At 41.0% G+C, this 19,848-nt stretch overlaps 1 long non-coding RNA gene across 1 annotated transcript in view; it reads right to left on the bottom strand.

Moving 5' to 3' along the window:
• The window catches only part of LOC132006756 (uncharacterized), a 21,145-nt gene extending 3,139 nt beyond the window's left edge, over positions 1 to 18,006 (bottom strand). The window contains exons 1-2 of the long non-coding RNA XR_009401210.1: positions 17,936 to 18,006; positions 16,986 to 17,043 (exon numbers count right to left, since the gene is read on the bottom strand). This is a non-coding gene — a long non-coding RNA (uncharacterized LOC132006756). The remainder of the gene's footprint in view (positions 1 to 16,985; positions 17,044 to 17,935) is intronic.
• Positions 18,007 to 19,848: the final 1,842 nt, after the last annotated feature.

The following is a 19,848-nucleotide window of genomic DNA, read 5'->3' as shown; positions in this document are numbered from 1 at the left end:
GGGGGGGGGTGTGTGAAATGGGTGACCAGAGTCAAAGGTACAAACTTCTAGTTATAAAGTAAATTAAGTCATGGAGATGTAATGTATAACATGGTAACAATAACTAGTAATACTGTATTGCACATTTGAAAGTTGTTAAAAGAGTAAATCTTAGAAGTTCTCATCACACGGGTGCTTGGGTGGCTCAGTGGGTTAAAGCCTCTGCCATCTGCTCAGGTCATGATCTCAGGGTCCTGGGACTGAGACCCGCATCAGGCTCCTGCTTGGTGGGGAGCCTGCTTCCTCCTCTCTCTGCCTGCCTCTCTGCCTACTTGTGATCTCTGTCTGTCAAATAAATAAATAAAAGTCTTTAAAATAAAAAATAAAAGTTCTCATCACGAGAAAAAGCTTAACTATGCATGGTGAAAGATATTAACTAGACTTGTGGTGATCATTTCACAATACATACAGTGACCAAATCATTATGATACACACCTAAACTAATATAATGGTATATGTCAATTATACCTCAATAAAAAAAAGAATTAGGAAAGTTTAAAAATTGTTTTTAAGAATTCAAGTATTATTTTAAAAGATTCCTTTTTTTAAAAGATTTTATTTATTTATTTGATAGAGAAAGAGAGCACAAGCAGTGGGAGCAGCAGGCAGAGGGAGAGGGAGAAGCAGGCTCCCCACCAAGCAAGGATCCTGACTCAGGACTGGATCCCAGAACCCTGGGATCATAACCCAAGCTGAAGGCAGATACCCAACAGACGGGGCCATCCAGGTGTCCCTAAAAACAGATTCTTGAAATGTTCTTGAAAAGAAAACAAAAACCCAATATAAATTTTCAATTTGAGTTCCTTTTTAAAAAAAAATACATATACTTTACTAGAATACTACTCACGACTTGTGGTTACATAATACATGAGATTGCAAAGACATTAATTTTGATTTGTGAATGTCCTCTTAATGTTTTATATAATTCATTCTCTGTCAACATAATTCTGGTCCTTTCAAAACATATTTTCAATGTCAATCAGTTGAGAAACTTGACTGACTCCAGCTGAAGCAATGAAAGCACTGCAGTGCTTTAGGATAAAATGCAGTCAGCAAAACTGAATAAGTAGTAGACATCACACAGCTAAATGGTTGGACTTACATTATGAACGAGAGAGACCTGCTTCTGGGAGAAGCTCAGAAAAGAACTTCTATAAATACAGCTTATTCCTGAGATCTGAGGACGACAAGCTGTATTAAGATTACATCCAGCAAGATTGTACATTTTGAAAGGAAGTTATTCAATTATCTTCCTAACTACTGAAATAAACTATGATTTACAGCATGATTTCAGTCAATTTAATTTAAATGAGATTCATCCTGAAGGGGTTACTTTATTCAGATAGCCATGTTAATCAGTACCAATTAATTCTGATTTGATAGACCGCATTCTAGGTACAGAATAATAGAAAATAAGCATCTTCCCTATCCTTGAGAAAGGGAGCTTCCACTACAACAAGGAAAAATAATCTATCGAAAGTCCTGCCAAGTCTCTTCCTGTGGCCTCCATCAGCTCAACCAGTCATTTGAAAGCCAAAGTAGCTCAAAGACCTGTCACGGTCAATTCAAGATTCTACTCCAAGTCACAATGACTATCTGCAACTTCTTTAGTGAGAAAAAAACAAAAATGACAATAAAATTAACATTGCATAGTGCTTTACAGTCCCAAAGCTTTTTCACATGTATTCTCATTTAATCATTAATCTATTCTGCAAGGGAGACATTTTTATTTTAAAAGATGCAGAAACAGATTTAACAAAGTGCAGTGACTTCTCTAATGATACAAAGAGAAAATAGCAAACTAGGATCTGAACTCAGTCTTTCTAATTTGAAATCCTGTACTTTCCCTTATTCTAGTTCTGTCAGGAAGGGCCTGAAGCAAGTGATATGCCAAGACTGATACAGCTAAAAAACAGCAGGTAGAAAAAAAAATGAGCCAACACCACTCAGCATATCACACTGTAACTCTGATTGCAGGCTAAGAGAAAGTATCCCAGCTGAGGCTAGTCTGAATGACCATAGCCAAATATTCAGTGTCAAACAGTATGGCAAACTCAGACAAACAGGTTAAAATCACACTGTAAATAATATTTTCTATGGTCAGAGAGATCATCGTTTTTTTTTAAAGGTTTTATTTATTTGACAGAGAGAGATCACAAGTAGGCAGAGAGGCAGGCAGAGAGAGGAGGAAGCAGGCTCCCTGCTGAGCAGAGAGCCCGATGTGGGACTCGATCCCAGGACCCTGAGATCATGACCTCAGCCGAAGGCAGCGGCTTAACCCACTGAGCCACCCAGGTGCCCGAGATCGTCATTTTTATACAGTATTCCAGGAGGTCCAAATGACAAACTGGGTATGGTACAAGAGAATCCAAGCAGCTAGCTGTAATGCAGAAGTCAGAGGGAACTGCCTGCAACGTAGTTCAAAGAGAACTATTCACAGTGGTGTATTGTACGTCTGAGCATCTTGGTCGTGGAGGGCAACTAGAAAAGGACACAGGATAGGCTAACTCCGTGAAAATCCTGACAAACAGAAACGATACAACTAGCTCCAAAGCTCAACAGGTACCTAGAGTTTGCCCCTAGCATGGTAAATCTCAAATCTGATGGCCAGCAGGACTTCACGTCAAACCAACACTTCCCTACTGCACAATACTGCTATTCTTTTTGGCCCTGGACAGAACTGGCTTAGTGACTGGAACGAACCAAAGCCTGGGCTCAACAGGAGATAAAGCTATATAAAGTTCTGGAGGGCAACTGGCTGGGAGTATGGGGAAGCAAGAGCTGACAAGATCACGCTAACCAAAAGGGAATTTAGCTTGATTCTGGTCAAACTACATAAGTAGGAAGAATATCCCAAAGAACCACAGCTCAGTCCTCTCAACCAAAGGCACACTATCTAGGGATGCAATTAGATATTTTTTTATCTTTCACACTCTTCTAAATACAAGGCCCATAACCAAACTCAAGTTGCCAACTCATCCAATCCTATCCGTAAGCATCTTCTTTACCAAGTATCTGTATATATTACTCTCTTACTCTCACTGTACCCTGTTCCCCTTCGTAGCTGAGCCCTGTTGTTTTTTTTTTTTTCAGCGAAAGTGTGTATACATCTTATCTATTAATCTATAAGTGGATTCATTACACCTGTCAAAATGGCTAATATCAAGAAGGCAAGAAATAACAAGTGTTGGCAATGACCTGGAGACAAAGGAACCCTTCAGGGTGCCTGGATGGCTCAGTCTGTTAAGTGTCTGTCTTCACCTCAAGTCAGGTCCTGGGATCAAGTCCCACATTGGGCTCCTTGCTCTGCAGGGAGCCTGCTTCTGCCTGCCACTCTTCTCCCTACCTCTGCATGTGCCCCAACGCCAAATAAATAAATAAATATTAAAGGAGTGCTCTGCAAGAGGCACATATATTTAAAAAATATAAATTAATTTTAAACTTGAGAGGCGCCTGGGTGGCTCAGTGGGTTAAAGCCTCTACCTTCGGCTCAGGTCATGATCCCAGGGTCCTGGGATCGAGCCCCACATCGGGCTCTCTGCTCAGCAATGAGCCTGCTTCCTTCTCTCTCTCTCTCTCTCTCTCTCCCTCCCTCTCTCTCTCTGCCTGCCTCTCTGCCTACTTGTAATCTCTGCCTGCCAAATAAATAAAATCTTTTTTTAAAAATTAATTTTAAAATTAAAATTAAATAAATATAAAACCTTTTAATTAAAAATAAATCAGCACAAGTACTGCAAGAAAACAGCATGGGGGTTCCTCAAAAAACTGAAAATATGAAGGATGCATGGGTGGCTCAGTGAGTTAAGCCTCTGCCTTCTGCTCAGGTCATGATCCTAGGGTCCTGGGATCGAGTCCCGCATGGGCTCCTTGCTCGGCAGGGAGCCTGTTTCTCTCTCAGACTCTGCTTGCCTCTCTGCCTGCTTGTGTGCTCGCTCTCTTTCTCTTTCTCTCTGACAAATAAATAAAATCTTAAAAAACTAAAAATATGATTCAATCATTCTATTACTGGGTATTTACCCAAAGAAAAATGAAAACACCAATTCAAAAGGATATATACACCCTTATGTTTACTGTAGCATCATTTACAATGGCCAAGATATGGACCCCACTGTTTTTGACTGAGAATGTTCTATTCAGCTAAGATCTGGTTTGTTTGTTTGTTTGTTTTAAAGATTTTATTTATCCACTTGACAGACAGAGATCAAAAGCAGGCAGAGAGGCAGGCAGAGAGAGGAGGAAGCAGGCTCCCTGCTGAGCTGAGAGCCCGATACAGGGCTCGATCCCAGGACCCCGAGATCACGACCTGGGCCGAAGGCAGAGGCTTAACCCACTGAGCCACCCAGGTGCCCCACGATCTGGTTTGTTTTAATTACCACAGTTACCAAAGGCTATTTCTGTTTAACCAACTTCAATTTAATTAAATGATTTCTGTTTACTGAGTGTTAACAATCTGATAGGCACTGGAGAAAGACTCAATCCAAGACACTAGCCTAGCAGATTCACATCTGAATTAGACCAAAAACAACACTTGGAAAGGCTGGGAATGCAGCTGACAAACTGTAACAACACATTTGGAAGGCTGAAGTGGATTAGCTAGGCTGAGTACATTTTAGCAACTCTCACCAAAAGAGGTATTTGAAGGAAGAAAGAAGTCTAAGATGATTAAACTGTCTTTGTGGTTTCTTATCTCTAAACTATTATAAACTACACACAATATATATAAAATAAAACTTGCACAGAAGAGATCAAAAGTGTAATAAAATCAGAAGATGGCTAATTTTCCACACACAATATCTTTAGCCTTTCCAAACCTAACAGAGTATACTAGTTATTTAGAGGATCAATAAACAAATCATAAACAATTAGGCATCCCATGAATTGGTTTTGGGTTTTGGTTGTTTTTACAGAGGGAGATAGAGTCAGGAGGGGCAGAGGGAGTGAGAGAATGCCATGCTGGGCATGAAGCACAATGCAGGGTTTGATCTCACAATCCTGAGATAACAACCTAACCCAAAATCCTGAATCACAGGCCTAACCAACTGAGCCACCCAGGCACCCCACTCTTTTCCCTATGAATTGTTTTTATGGTGAGGGAATAACACAGGAAAGCTTTATCTAATGTATCAGTGCACATTTCTAAATCTCCATCAGAAATATACAAGGTCAGGGTACCTGCGTGGCTCATTAGGTTAACAATCTGCCTTCAGGGGCGCCTGGGTGGCTCAGTGGGTTAAGCCGCTGCCTTCGGCTCAGGTCATGATCTCAGGGTCCTGGGATCGAGTCCCGCATCGGGCTCTCTGCTCAGCAGGAAGGCTGCTTCCCTCTCTCTCTCTCTCTGCCTGCCTCTCCATCTACTTGTGATTTCTCTCTGTCAAATAAATAAATAAAATCTTAAAAAAAAAAAACAATCTGCCTTCAGCTTAGGTCACGGTCTCAGGGTCCTGGGATTGAACCCAGCGTGGGGCTCCCTGCACAGTAGGGAGACTGCTTCTCCTTCTCCCTCAGCTGCTCCCCCTGCTTATGCTTTCTCTCACTCTTCCATTCTCTATCAAATAAATAAAATCTTTTTTAAAAAGAAAAGAAATATATAGGGTCATCCCTGGTGATAGCAACATGAACATCTATTCATCTATTCATTCATAATTTTTTTTAAAGATTTTATTTATTTATTTGACAGAGAGAGATCACAAGCAGGCAGAGAGAGGAGGAAGCAGGCTCCCCACGGAGCAGAGCCCGATGCGGGGCTCGATCCCAGGACCCTGGGACCATAACCTGAGCCAAAGGCAGAGGCTTTAACCCACTGAGCCACCCAGGCGCCCCTCATTCATAAATATTTAATGAGGGGTGTCTTGGTGGCTGATACAGTTAAGATACCAACTTGTGATTTCAGGTCCTGGGATGAGGCCACACTCAGCGGAGAGTCTGCTTAAGATTCTCTCCCCCATTCCTTCTTCCCCTCTCCCCATTCATGCTCGCTGTCTTTCTATAAAATAAACCTTTAAAAATAAACACGGGACGCCTGGGTGGCTCAGTTGGTTAAGCAGCTGCCTTCGGCTCAGGTCATGATCCCAGCATCCTGGGATCGAGTCCCACATCGGGCTCCTTGTTCGGCAGGGAGCCTGCTTCTCCCTCTGCCACTGCCTGCCATTCTGTCTGCCTGTGCTCACTCTCTCTCCCTCTCTCTGACAAATAAATAAAATCTTTAAAAAAAAAATTAAAATTAAATAAATAAATAAATAAACAAGGGGCGCCTGGGTGGCTCAGTGGGTTAAAGCCTCTGCCTTTGGCTCAGGTCATGATCCCAAGGTCCTGGGATCAAGCTCTCTGCTCAGCAGGGAGCCTGCTTCCCCTTCTCTCTCTGCCTGCCTCTCTGCCTATTTGTGAACTCCGTCTGTCAAATAAATAAATAAAGTATTTAAAAAAATAAAAATAAATAAATAAATAAACATTTAATGATGATCACATTATTTTGCTAAGCACAGATATAATGTAAACAAGACATAGTTCCCTCCCTTGAGCAGCTTACAGTCATTTCCACACAAGATATATGAATACACATTTACCAATCAACCAATTTCTTAGAGCTATAAATCACCTCAAAATTTCAGTAAAACAGGGGCGCCTGGGTAGCTTAGTCGGTTAAGCGACTGCCTTTGACTCAGGTTATGATCTTGGGGTCCTGGGATAGAGTCATGCATCGGGCTCCCAGCCGAGGGGGGAGCCTGCTTCTCCTTCTTCCACTCTCCCTGCCTTTGGGCGCGCTCTCTCTCTCTCTCAAATAAATAAATAAATAAATAGTTTAGTAAAACACTAATTTTACAACTGATTAAAATAAAGCATAGAGAAGTTAATTAACTTGCCCAAGATAGAAGCTATTAGTAACATAGCATGAACAAAATACAAGAGAACGTCACTCTTTCTACTTTGGCTGGTGTCCACATTTCTCCTTGTAAAACTTAAGTCAACAAACATTGAGAATGCCTGGTACCAAGCAGATACCGTGCATCTTGGTAGGAATACAAAGATGAAGGAGGCCATCTATGCCATCAAGTAGGTAGATCACACTACCACAGGAAATTAAAATGGGAACATTTACAATATTATGTATTAAGTGCTATGAATACCAAATGAATATAAAGAAAGAATTGAGAAGCTGCCCATTTGAGAGTTGGGTTGTAAGAATAGCAGAATAGGCTTCATTAAGGTGCCATTCTATTTGAGATGGCTCTTGAAGGATGAGTTGGAGATCACGAGACAACATACCAAACAGAGGGAGATGCATACAGGTGCTGAAAAGCACAATGGGTTCAAATAACCATAAATAATTATATATGGTTAGAAAAATGGGTAAAAGAAGGTTACAGGAAACACCATTAGAAAGGCATGTGGAAGGAGAGCTAGGTTGGCTCAATCAGTAGAGACTCCTGTTCTCACGGTCATAAATTCAAGCCACCACATTGGACATAGATCTTACTTTAAAAAAAAATTAGGAAAGGCAGGCATGTAGGGGACACAGCCTGAAACACATTACATGGCAGACTAAGAAGGTTGCATTGTGTTACTCTACCTTTTTTTTTTTAGATTTTATTTATTTATTTGACAGACAGAGATCACAAGTAGGCAGAGAGAGAGGAGGAAGCAGGCTCTCCGCAGAGCAGAGAGCCCGATGCGGGGCTCGATCCCATGACCTGAGCCGAAGGTAGAGGCTTCAACCCACTGAGCCACCCAGGCACCCCAATTATTCTACCTCTTCATAAACTGTATTATTATTGCTACCTAATATGTACATACCAGGTGACCCCAACAAGATTTCTGCACAGGCCATACAGAAGCTATGCTCATAACTCTGAACTATGTGGCCCTGTCTTGGAACATTTCCTAATAACTCTGCCATTCCTCATCTGAGGATTCCCATTATGGTATTTAAAGGAATAGGGAAAAAATAGTTCAGGGAAGCTTCCAAATGAATTAAATCCATTGAGATCCAAAGAACATCAATGATCTTGACTAAGTTTAGTATTAAAGTTTTTAAGTCTAGATCTGCAGTCTAACATGGCAGCCACATGTGGCTACTGAGTACTTTAAATGTCGTTAGTCCAAAGTGAAATATGCTATAATTGTAAAATACACATCAGATTTCAAATATTTAGTATAAAAAAATGTAAAATAACTCAGTAATTTTGTATGCTGATTACATGTTGAAATATTTTGAGATATGTGGGGCTAAAATATAGTATTATGGTTATAATTTTTACTAAAAATAATTGCACCTGTCTCTCTTTACTTTTTTTTTTCCTCTTTACTTTTCAAATGTGACTACTCAAAAAAAAATTTTTTTTTTAAGTAGGCTCCAAACTAAGCATGGAGTTTAATGCAGGACTTGAACTCACGACCCTGAGATCAAGACATGAGTTGAGATCAAGAGTCGGATGCTTAACCAGCTAAGCCACCCAGGCATCCCTATAAATTACACTTGTAGCTCACATTATAGGTCTAACAGATAGGGCTGAACTAGAGTAACATATTGTGACTGACTTCTGAAAATTTGTTGAAGCAAATTAGTTAGTATCTACATAATAGTCATCATAAATTTAATAGGAAAAGTATAAACTTAGAAATTGTAATGGACCATAAGGGTATATATAAATAAAAGCAAACACAAAGATGTTAGAAATCTAGAAAAAGAAGAACTGTCTCCAAATTAACCATAGGAGCAGTGCCTGGGTGGTGCAAGCAGTTAAGCATCTGCCTTTGGCTCAGGTCATGATCCCACAGTCCTAGGATCAAGCCCTATAGCAGGTTCCCTGCTCAGCAGGGAGTCTGCTTCTCTCTTCCCCCCTCCCCCTCCCCTATTTGTGCTCTTTCTCTCCCTCTCTTAAATAAATACATAAAACCTTTAAAAAAAAACCAAATTAACCATAAGAGAGGGAGTCCTAAAACTTGATAAACAGTTGGCATTCTTTAAGAATCCTGATGCTCACTAATAACAATTGATTCCCCAGTTAAAAAAAAAAAAAAAAAAAAAAGGAATCCTGATGCTGAGAAGGACAACTGAGCTAAATTGTTTTTTGTTGTTTTTTTTTTTTTTTTGACAGACAGAGATCACAAGTAGGCAGAGAGGCAGGCAGAGAGAGAGGAGGAAGTAGGCTACCTGCTGAGCAGAGAGCCCAATGCAGGGCTTGATGCCAGGACCCTGGGATCATGACCTGAACCAAAGGCAGAGGCTTTAACCCACTGAGCCACCCAGGTGCCCCTGAGCTAAACTATCTTCATACAACTATACTTTAAACACTATTCTTTAAACACTCAATTTTTTTCTATTCCCATATTAAGTTGCTTTCTATTTTGGATGGACCTGGTGCTTGCCAAGATGAGGAACTTTCTCTGAATCAGACAGGATGGTGTTAGGAAACACCCCCAGCCCAGGCACTATTTTTTTTTTATTGAGGTATAATTGACATATATTAGTTTCAGGTGCACAACATATTATTCAACAATTCTACGCATTATGCTATAGTCAACAAGATAAGTATAGTTACCATCCATCACCATACAACATTATTCCAATAATATTGACTATATCCTTATGCTGTACTTTTCATCCCGATGACTTTTTATTTTATAACTAGAAGTTTATACCTCTTAATTCCCTTCAAATTAAGAACTGAATCTTTCAAAATCTGTCCTCCAGAAAGGACATACTCTAGATAATCTGTTGACCTGGTTACAAAGACACTTTACATCTCAGCAAATCCACTCCTAGGTATTTCCCCCAAGAGAAATGAAAACCTAAGTCATTTTAAAAACCTTATACATGGGGGCACCTTGGTAACTCAGTGGGTTAAGCTCAGGTCATGATCTCAGGGTCCTGGGATCGAGCCCCTCATCGGGCTCTCTGCTCAGCAAGGAGCCTGCTACCCCTGCCCCCCACCTGTCTCTCTGCCTACTTGTGATCTCTGTCTGTCAAATAAATAAATAAAATCTTTAAAAAAAAACTTAGACATGAATATTCATAACAACTTTATTCATGATAGTCAAAATGTCCATCAAGATATGAATGGATAGGGGCGCATGGGTGGCTCAATGGGTTAAGCCGCTGCCTTCAGCTCAGGTCATGATCTCAGGGTCCTGGGATGGAGCCCCGCATCGAGCTCTCTGCTCAGCAGGGAGCCTGCTTCCTTTTCTCTCTCTCTCTCTCTGCCTGCCTCTCAGTGTACTTGTAATTTCTCTCTGTCAAATAAGTAAATAAAATCTTTAAAAAAAAAGATATGAATGGATAAACTATGGTATATTTATTCCATGGAATATTACTAAGCAATAAAAAAATTAACTACTCCTATACAACAATATGGATGAATCTCAAAATAATCATGCTTAGTGAAACACAGCACAGAAAAGAAAATACATAATATATGATTTCATTTATAAACTAATCTATAGTGAAAGAAATCAGAACAGTGGTTGCCTAGAGTAGACAATGGGGGGTAGACTGACTACAAAGGGGCATGAAAGAATTCTCTAATAATGTTCTATTCTTTGAAATGTTATTTATGTGGTTTCACATTTGCTCAAAAAATGGTATCAACCTGTACACTTAAAATGTGCAAATTCTACTCTACATAAATTATGCCTAAGTCTAACTGATTTCTGAGAAAAAAACAATAAAAGAGAAAAAAGAAAAGGAAAGGAAAAGGAAGGTGAGAGGAAGGGAAGGCAGGGGAAAGAAAGAAAAATTACCGCAGAGCTCAAATCCCTGGAGGCTGTAGGTCAGGAGGATAGCACAGTGTGGCATCAGACTTTGTTCAACATCAGGAAAGCAGTCCTGGAATGCCTGGCTGGCTCAGTCAGAAGAGCATCTGATTCTCAATCTTGGAGTCCTGGGTTCAAAGACTCACTCTGGGTGTAGCAATTACTAAGGGAGGAAAGGAGAAAGGGAGGGAGGCAGGAGAGAGGAAAGGAGAAGAGAAGGGAGGGGAGGGTTGGGGAAGGGAATAGATGGGGTGCCGGGTGGCTCAGATGGTTATGATCCCAGGGTCCTGAGATCAAGCCCCACATCAGGCTCCCTGCTCTGCTGGGAAGCCTGCTTCTCCCTCTAACACTCCCCCTGCTTGTGTTCCCTCTCTCACTGTGTGTCTCTGTCAAATTGGCCTCACCCCAAAAAAAGAAAAAAATAAATTCAATCTTAATTTCATCAGTATCTAAGAGAATGATGATCACTCCTAAATGTAAAGAGGATTCTTTTGTGCTGATCATATGAAACCTAAAATATTGTGTTGTTATGGATACCACGCTTCAAGGAATAACATGAAAAAATAGAACATTTTCAGAGGACAGCACACAAGACGATAAGGTGACTAGAAACCATGAAATACGAGGAATGACTGAACGAACTAAATATGCGTAATCTGAAGAAGAGACTTCCCAGGGGACATAAATATCTTCAAATAGTTCACAATGTGGCATGCAGAAAAGGAGTTACACTTATTTAGCCTCAATGGGTATAATTTAGAAGAATTTCTTCTTGGTCTTGAAACACAAAGATGGATGTTACGTCAATTCTCCCTAAGAAGAAAATGACCTAGAGCTGCCACATGGTTTTCTGGTAGTTTATTTATACAAAACTTGACTGAAAAGGTTACATGTACAGAAGAGAAAACACAAATGGCTAATAAATCTATGAAAATACATTCAATTTCACTAGTTATCAGGGAAATGGAAATTCAAACAATGCTCATGGAAAATGAAAACATAAATGAAAATGAAACTGGCTGAGGATAATATGGGAACTCTGCACTATTTCTGTACTTTTTCTGTAAATCTAGAAGTATTCCAAAATAAAATGATAATTAAAAACAACAACACTTTTCATACCTGCAAATTCTTTTAAGTCTAACAATACCAATTCTTAGCAAGGCTATAGGGAAAAGTGAAAGGAAGAGGGAGTACAAATTATTAAAAACTACTCAACAGCAATTTGACAATATTTATAAAGTTAAGATGCCCATAGCTTTTGACCTAGAAGCTCCACTCCTAAATGTATACCCTGAACAGCAGTGCCACTATACAAGGTAGCTACTAACCACATGTGACTACTGAGAACTTGAAATGAGGCAAGTCCAAAATGAGTTGTTTTTAAATACAAAATACATACCTGGGGGCACCAGGATGGCTCAGAGTGTTAAGGCTCTGCCTTCAGCTCAGGTCATCATCTCAGACTCCTGGGATCAAGCCCCACATCGGGTTCTCTGCTCAGCAGGGAGCCTGCTTCCCTCTCTCTCTCTCTGCCTGCCTCTCTGCCTACTTGCGATCTATCTCTCTGTCAAATAAATAAATAAAATCTTTTAAAAAAGGGGGGGGGGGGACACCGGGGTGGCTCAGTGGGTTAAGCCTCTGCCTTCGGCTCAGGTCATGAAACTAGGGTCCTGGAATCGAGCCCCACATCTGGCTCTCTGCTCCAGGGGGAGCGTGCTTCCACCTCTCTCTCTCTGCCTGCCTCTCTTGCCTACTTGTGATCTCTGTCTGTTAAATAAATAAGCAAAATCTTAAAAAAAAAACTTATGAAAAATACATACCTGACTTCAAAGATTTTGTACAAAAAAAGAACATAAAATATCTCATTAATTTTATATTGATTATATGATGAAATAACATTCTAGATATATTGAGCTATATAATTTATATGGCTTTTTAATTAATTTATTGAAGTAATAATTACACCCTACATGAGGCTCAAACTCACAACCCTGAGATCAAGAGTCGCATGCTCTTCTGACTGAGCAAGACAGGTGCCCCTATAATCTGTACTGTTAAAATTTAATTGGGGCACCTGGGTGGCTCAGTGGGTTAAGCCTCTGCCTTCGGCTCAAGTCATGATCTTGGGGTCCTGGGATCAAGCCCTGCATCGGGCTCTCTGCTCAGGGGGGAGCCTGCTTTCCCCCTCTCTCTCTGCCTGCCTCTCTGCCTACTTGTGATCTCTCTCTCTGGCAAATAAATAAATTTTTTTATTTAATTATTTAGTTTTTTAATGTGGCTGCTATGAAATATAAAATTATTTGTGTTTTCACTGTTTCAGACTGTCTTAGAGCCTCACCTACAACTGCTCAAGAAATAATTAAATTAAGTGGATCATAACCAACATTTTATTTTAAAGATTTTATTTATTTGACAGAGAGATCACAAGTAGGCAGAGAGAGGGAGAAGGTGCCCCATTAATGAAAAAGCATAGAATAGAAAATGTCATAGTGTTGGGAGAGGAGGGGGGGTGGGGGAATGGGGTAACTGGGTAATGGACATTGGGGTGGGTATGTATTGTAATGAGCACTGGGTATTATATAAAAGACTGGTGAATCACTGACTTGTACCCCTGAAACAAATAATATAGTACATATTAATTAACTGAATTTAAATTTTTTTTAAATATCATAGTGTATTGCATGTAATAAGGGTTATTTCATTAAACTTTTTTTTAAAAGATTTTATTTATTTATTTGACAGAGAGAGATCACAGTAGACAGAGAGGCAGGCAGAGAGAGAGAGGGGGAAGCAGGCTCCCTGCTGAGCAGAGAGCCCGATTCGGGACTCGATCCCAGGACCCCGGGATCATGACCTGAGCCGAAAGCAGTGGCTTAATCCACTGAGCCACACAGGCGCCCTCATTAAACTTTTGACACATTGTGTAGATGGGATGTAAAATATATTTCCTTTCCATGGGTGGTAGCCATAATGTTTGGAAACACCTGCTAGGGGCCCCTGCCTGACTAGGTCTGTAGAGCATGTGATTCTTGATCTAGGGCTGTAAGTTTGAGCCCCACATTGAGCATACAGATTACTCAAAAAAAAAAAAAACAAGAAAAAGAAAAACTGCTAAATTCTCTGAAACACAATGTTCACTCAGTGTTGTTTGTAATAGCAAATACTTGAAACAACTCCCACAGCCAACAAAGAAGATTAGATAAATTGTGGTATATTTATATTCAAAGTAAAGATTTTATTTATTTAAGAGAGAAAGAGAGAGAGAGAATGTACAAGCAGGGGGATCTGCAGAGTGAGAGGGAGAACAGGCTTTCCGCTGTGCAGGGAGCCAGACCTGGGGCTCTATCCCAGGACCCCAAGAATTGTGACCTGAGCTGAAGGCAGATGCTTAACCAACTGAGCCACCCACATATCCCCCCTTTTTTAAAGAATTTGGTTTATTTATTCTCAGAGAGAAAGAGATTTTTTTTAAGATTTTATTTATTTGAGGGGCGCCCGGGTGACTCAGTGGGTTAAAGCCTCTACCCGGGTCATGATCTCAGGGTCCTGGGACCGAGCCCCGCATCGGGCTCTGCTCAGCGGGGAGCCTGCTTCCTCCTCTGTCTACTTGAGATCTCTGCCTATCAAATAAATAAATAAAATCTTTAAGAAAAAGATTTTAGGGGCGCCTGGGTGGCTCAGTGGGTTAAGCCACTGCCTTTGGCTCAGGTCATGATCTTAGGGTCCTGGGATCGAGCCCCGCATCAGGCTCTCTGGTCAGCGGGGAGCCTGCTTCCTCCTCTCTCTCTGCCTGCCTCTGCCTACTTGTGATCTCTGTCTGTCAAATAAATAAATAAAATCTTTATTAAAAAAAAGATTTTATTTATTTGAGAGAAAGAGAGAGACTTATATTTAAAGTAATACTAATTAGCCGTGGAAACAAATGATCAAGAACTCAAATACCCATATGGGTAAATATGGAAAACACAATACTGAGCAAAAAAAAGACAAGCTGCAGGGGTGCCTGGGTGGCTCAGTGATTTGAGGCGTTTGCCTTTGGCTTGGGTCATGATCCCAGGGTAATGGGATCAAGCCCCATACTGGGCTCTGCTCAGCAGAGAGCCTGCTTCCCCCCCCCTCTCTCTCTACCTGCCTCTGCCTACTTGTGATCTCTGTCAAATAAATAAATAAAATCTTTAAAAAAAAAAAGATAAGCTGCAGAAAAAAAAATCACACAGAAGGACAAAATTGAGGTAAAATTTTAAAGATGAAAAACTGGTACATGTAACCTTGTAGTTCTCTGAACAGTGAACAATCTGAAGCATATGGCAAACTGTTAAGATTCAACAAAACTTAATAGTAGGTATACGGGTAATATATTATCTTGTTCTCAGTACTTTTCTGTGTGCTTCAAATATTTATGTAAATAGAAGGTCTCAAATACCATACACAATTGAACCTTGAACAACACGGAGGAGGGGGCAGCAGTTAGGGACACTGACCCCTGCACATTTAAAAATCAGCCTATGAATTTAACTCTCCATAAACTTAACTACTAATAGCCTACAGCTGACCAGAAGACTTACCAATAACAGTCAATTGACATATATTCTGCATGTTATGTTTATTATATACTGTATTCTTATTATAAAGTAAGCTAATGAAAAGAAAATGTTAAAATCATGAGGAGAAATATTTACAATAACAGATTGTAAATAATCTGCATGGAAGTCGATCTGAGCAGTTCAAACCCTAGTTGTTTGAGGGTCAAATGTAATAAAAAGTCATAATCCCTATTCCATTTTTATATATTTAAGATACCATATCCTTCGGGTGCCTAGCTGGCTCAGTCAGTGGAGCATACAATTTTTTTTAAGACTTTATCTTTATCCATTTATTTATTTTTTTTAAAGATTTTATTTATTTATTTGACAGAGAGGAATCACAAGCAGATGGAGAGGCAGGCAGAGAGAGAGGGAAGCAGGCTCTCTGCTGAGCAGAGAGCCCGATGCGGGACTCGATCCCAGGACTCTGAGATCATGACCTGAGCTGAAGGCAGCGGCTTAACCCACTGAGCCACCCAGGCGCCCTCTTTATCCATTTATTCATCAGAGAGAGAGTGCACACAAGCAAGGGAGGGGAAGCCTCAGAGAGAGGGAGAAGCAGGCTCCCTGCTGAGCAAGGAGCCCGATGCCAGACTTGATTCCACAGCCCTGGGAACATGACCCGAGCTAAAGGCAGACACTCAACCTACTGAGCCACCCAGGCATCCCCAGAGCATGCAATTCTTGAACTCAGGGTTGTGGGCTTGAGTCCCATGATGGGTACAGAGATAAAAACTAAAAATAAAATAAAATACATAAATAAAGATACTATGTCCTAAATTAAAACTTAAGGCTTTGGGAGAGCCTAGCTGGCTCAGTCAGTATCATGTGTCGTGATCTTGGGGTTGTGAGTTGGAGCCTCATGTAAAAATCAAAGACAAAATTTAAAAAATAAAAAGTTTTTTTTAAAAAGCTTAAGGATTATAAAAAAACCCTTAAGGCTTCATTGTTGTAGTTTTTAAAGGACAAGCATTAACAAAACACTAACCTAATAGATTTGGAGCCACCCTGCTTACTACATATTTCATTATTATGTGAATTTGAATGTGAATGCATTACAGGTCTAATCATGTCCCCAGAAAAAAAGAAATACCATAAACTCTCCCACATCTGGCATGGTTGAGGAATCTGGTGCTCTGGTCAATTAAATTGCTTTTGTTAATTATTAAGGTCTCTCATAAATACCATACATGGATTACCAGTTTTTAAAATAATTAAGATACAATAAAATGCACTTAAGTCTAAAACTACACAGGATATAATTTATTTTTCACTGGTAATTATGGCAAGGCACTTCGGGATCTTGCAGTAATTTTTTTAATGTACTTTTAAAGCAGTGGATCTCTAATTCAGATTAAACCTGTGTTATTTTGCATGCCATAAAAATTCTCCGAAAACAAGCGATGAATTGTGAATTCTATTTCCTTATACTAGCTTATAAGAGGGTTCCAGAGTCTTAAACATCTATGTTGTTTTTCTGGTACATAAATGAGAAAATTCGGACCTATGGACAGTCCAAAGAGGTAATATTCAGAAACAAAATACATTTAGATCTCAGATAAGGCAACAAACAACTTAACATTTCCTTTACTACCATGTAAAGCTATATACCTTTAAAATCCATGAAACGAAAATCAATATGGTCCATTTTTAAATCTCTGGTTCAGGCCTATGAAATAAGAAAATATTTTAATATTCTGTCCTTTATCCTTCGGGCTCTCAATAAATCTCTTTACAAAGTTTCCAGTTACTTGTTATCCAAAGGGGGAAAAGTGCTTCAGAAATTTTTAAAACTCAGAAAAAGCAGTTAATGAGGGGCAGGGCCTGGCTGTCGCACGCCAAGAACCCGGCCTGAACTAAATTTTCACGCGGTCTTTTCTTAACCATAGTCTGCCCCGCAACAGGGAAACCAGGGCTCGAGGTACCCTGTGATTGGTCTGGCTGGTACTCGATGCCTCCTCCTAATTGGTTCAAAAATCTACCCCACGTCACCACCCATACGTTCAAAGTATCCAATCACTCGCTGTTGTTTTTCCCACTCTTGCAGAGCTGCTAGCACCTTCAGCTCCCCACCCCCAACAATCTTCAAGGGCCCGGTTACAGCGGCATTTTGGTCATTCGCCTCTAAACTTCTATCTCCTGCTTTCAGTGGCCGCACACCACTCCCCATACTTAATCCAAGTCAAAAAAACAAACGAAAAAACCCTCTGCTTTTACCCATTTTCCTTCACCTGAGTAGGCTACAGCAACTCTGCTGTTCAAAACCACTGCCTCAGAGGCCCTCTAAAAAGTATTAAACAGGGACGCCTGGGTGGCTCAGTTGGTTAAGCAGCTGCCTTCGGCTCAGGTCATGATCCCAGCGTCCTGGGATCGAGTCCCGCATCGGGCTCCTTGCTCGTCAGGGAGCCTGCTTCTCCCTCTGCCTCTGCCTGCCATTCTGTCTGTCTGTGCTCGCTCTCTCTCTCTCTGATAAATAAATAAAATCTTAAAAAAAAAGTATTAAACAAATGGCCACATCTTCTTGCTAGTTGTAAAGCACTCAGAACCTGTAGCTGACCCACCTTTAGCCCTTCCTACCTCTGCTGAGGTAGGATCCCGAACCTCCGCAGGGAACAAAACCGCCACAGTTCCCTCTCCACAAACTCTGTCTACAGGGTCCTTCGACGCTCAGAAGGCACCTCCCCCCATAGTGACGTCAGCAAAGGCCACGCCCAATTGGCCTTTACCCTCTTTGCCGGCTTAAGCGTAAGTGTGGTAGTCGTCGGGGCACGGGGCCCCGAATAGGCCTTAAATCCTAGGGTTGCGTTTTAGAAGGTCGGGGTTAGAATCACAGTAAGAAAATATGAGGCAATACTGAAAGCACACTACCGTTATTATTGAGAGGGGTGCAGATGGCCAGGGTTACAGGCAAGCAGAGAGGAGGCCTTGGGGGAGATCGAAAAGGGTAAGGGAGAGAGCGGAAAGAGAGAGGGAGAAAGCGGAAAGAGAGAAGGAGGGAGCGGAAATACAGAGGGGGGAGTGAAGGAGGGGGGAGAAGAGGAGGGGGGGGGGGGGGGGGGAGAAAGGGGGGGGGGTGGGGGGGGGGGGAGGGGGAGGAGGAGGTAGAGCGAAGGAAGTTAACAATACTGCCCACTGGTTATTCAAGAGAGGCAAATGTCAGAAATATCAGAAGTTGAGGGGCGCCTGGGTGGCTCAGTCGTTAAGCGTCTGCCTTCAGCTGAGCTCATGATCCTGGGGTCTTGGGGTGGAGCCCCACATGGGGCTTCCTGCTGGGCAGGGAGCCTCCTTCTCCCTCTCCCACTCCCCATGTTTGTGTTCCCTGTCTCGGTGTATTCCTCTCTGTCCAATAAATAAATAAAGTCTTCAAAAAAAAAAAAAAAATATATATATATATATATATATATATATCAGAAGTTGAGAGGAATGAAAAACCCCGTAGTTCCAAGAAACATTTCTGCTGCCCAGCCCTTTTAGAATCTGAAGGAGACTGTCTAATGACTCCCCTGCAGGTTCCCAGGAAGGGCGGCAGTCCCACCCATCTCCAGACAAATAGGTTTAGGAATGGGGGTGGAATATACAAGTAAACATGTTTGGTACCACCTAAATATATGGATGATGCTTTCAACAAAGGAGTTGGCCTTTTACTGAAATCTCTATTCAGAGACAACAATGTTAAGGCATGATGCCTCCAGATATAGGAAAAACCCCCAGATCAAAACATTAACAAGCCTCCGGCCTCATAGCCCTCTTTTGAGGCTTGTGCACCTCAGTTAAGCCAGACATAAAGCTGGCTAGCAAGATGAAGGAAAGAGATTATGGTTTCAGTTCTGGAAACATTAAGAGAGTTTCCTCCTGGCCCTGACAGTCTCTGAGTCGGTCATTACCTGTCATGAAAAAGAGGGGACTTCTAAAAATAATTTCTTATCCCTCTTTGAAATTTTCTGCATCTAAAGCACTTAGTACAGTGAAGGAGAAAGGCAAAACAGGGGAAGTACTGCTATTAACGCCTCTTCTCTTGCATCCTGCAATTTGGTATTTATTTTACAATCCCAGATTGCTAAAATACACAAGGAAGTCTGGTGGAAAAGGGCGGTCGAGTATCTCATAGTTGACTGAATCCTCATGCACCATATACTAGTGCTAGCTACTCAGAATCTCATTGCCTCCATTTTTTCATCTATAAAATGGAAATAAAAGTAGTTCCAAGCTTCTCATTCAATGGAATAACGTATGTAAAGCATAGAACACTGGTGGGCATGTAATTGGTAACAAGCCTGAGTTTCCATTGTTGTTCTCCATTTCCTGGTTGGCAAACCAAGCGCTCCCAACTTCCATCATCCCACCCAAGGCCGCTGGCTCTACCATAACTTTTTTGTTCATAAATGAACAGGAATGGTTAGGTTATGGACACAGGGGAGAGTATTGCTATGGTGAGTGCTGTGAAAATGTGTAAGCCTAATGATTCACAGACCTG

Source organism: Mustela nigripes, chromosome X (assembly GCF_022355385.1).
Source record: "Mustela nigripes isolate SB6536 chromosome X, MUSNIG.SB6536, whole genome shotgun sequence".
Classification (NCBI taxonomy): domain Eukaryota; kingdom Metazoa; phylum Chordata; class Mammalia; order Carnivora; family Mustelidae; genus Mustela; species Mustela nigripes.
This window is presented reverse-complemented; position numbering and strand designations above follow the sequence as displayed.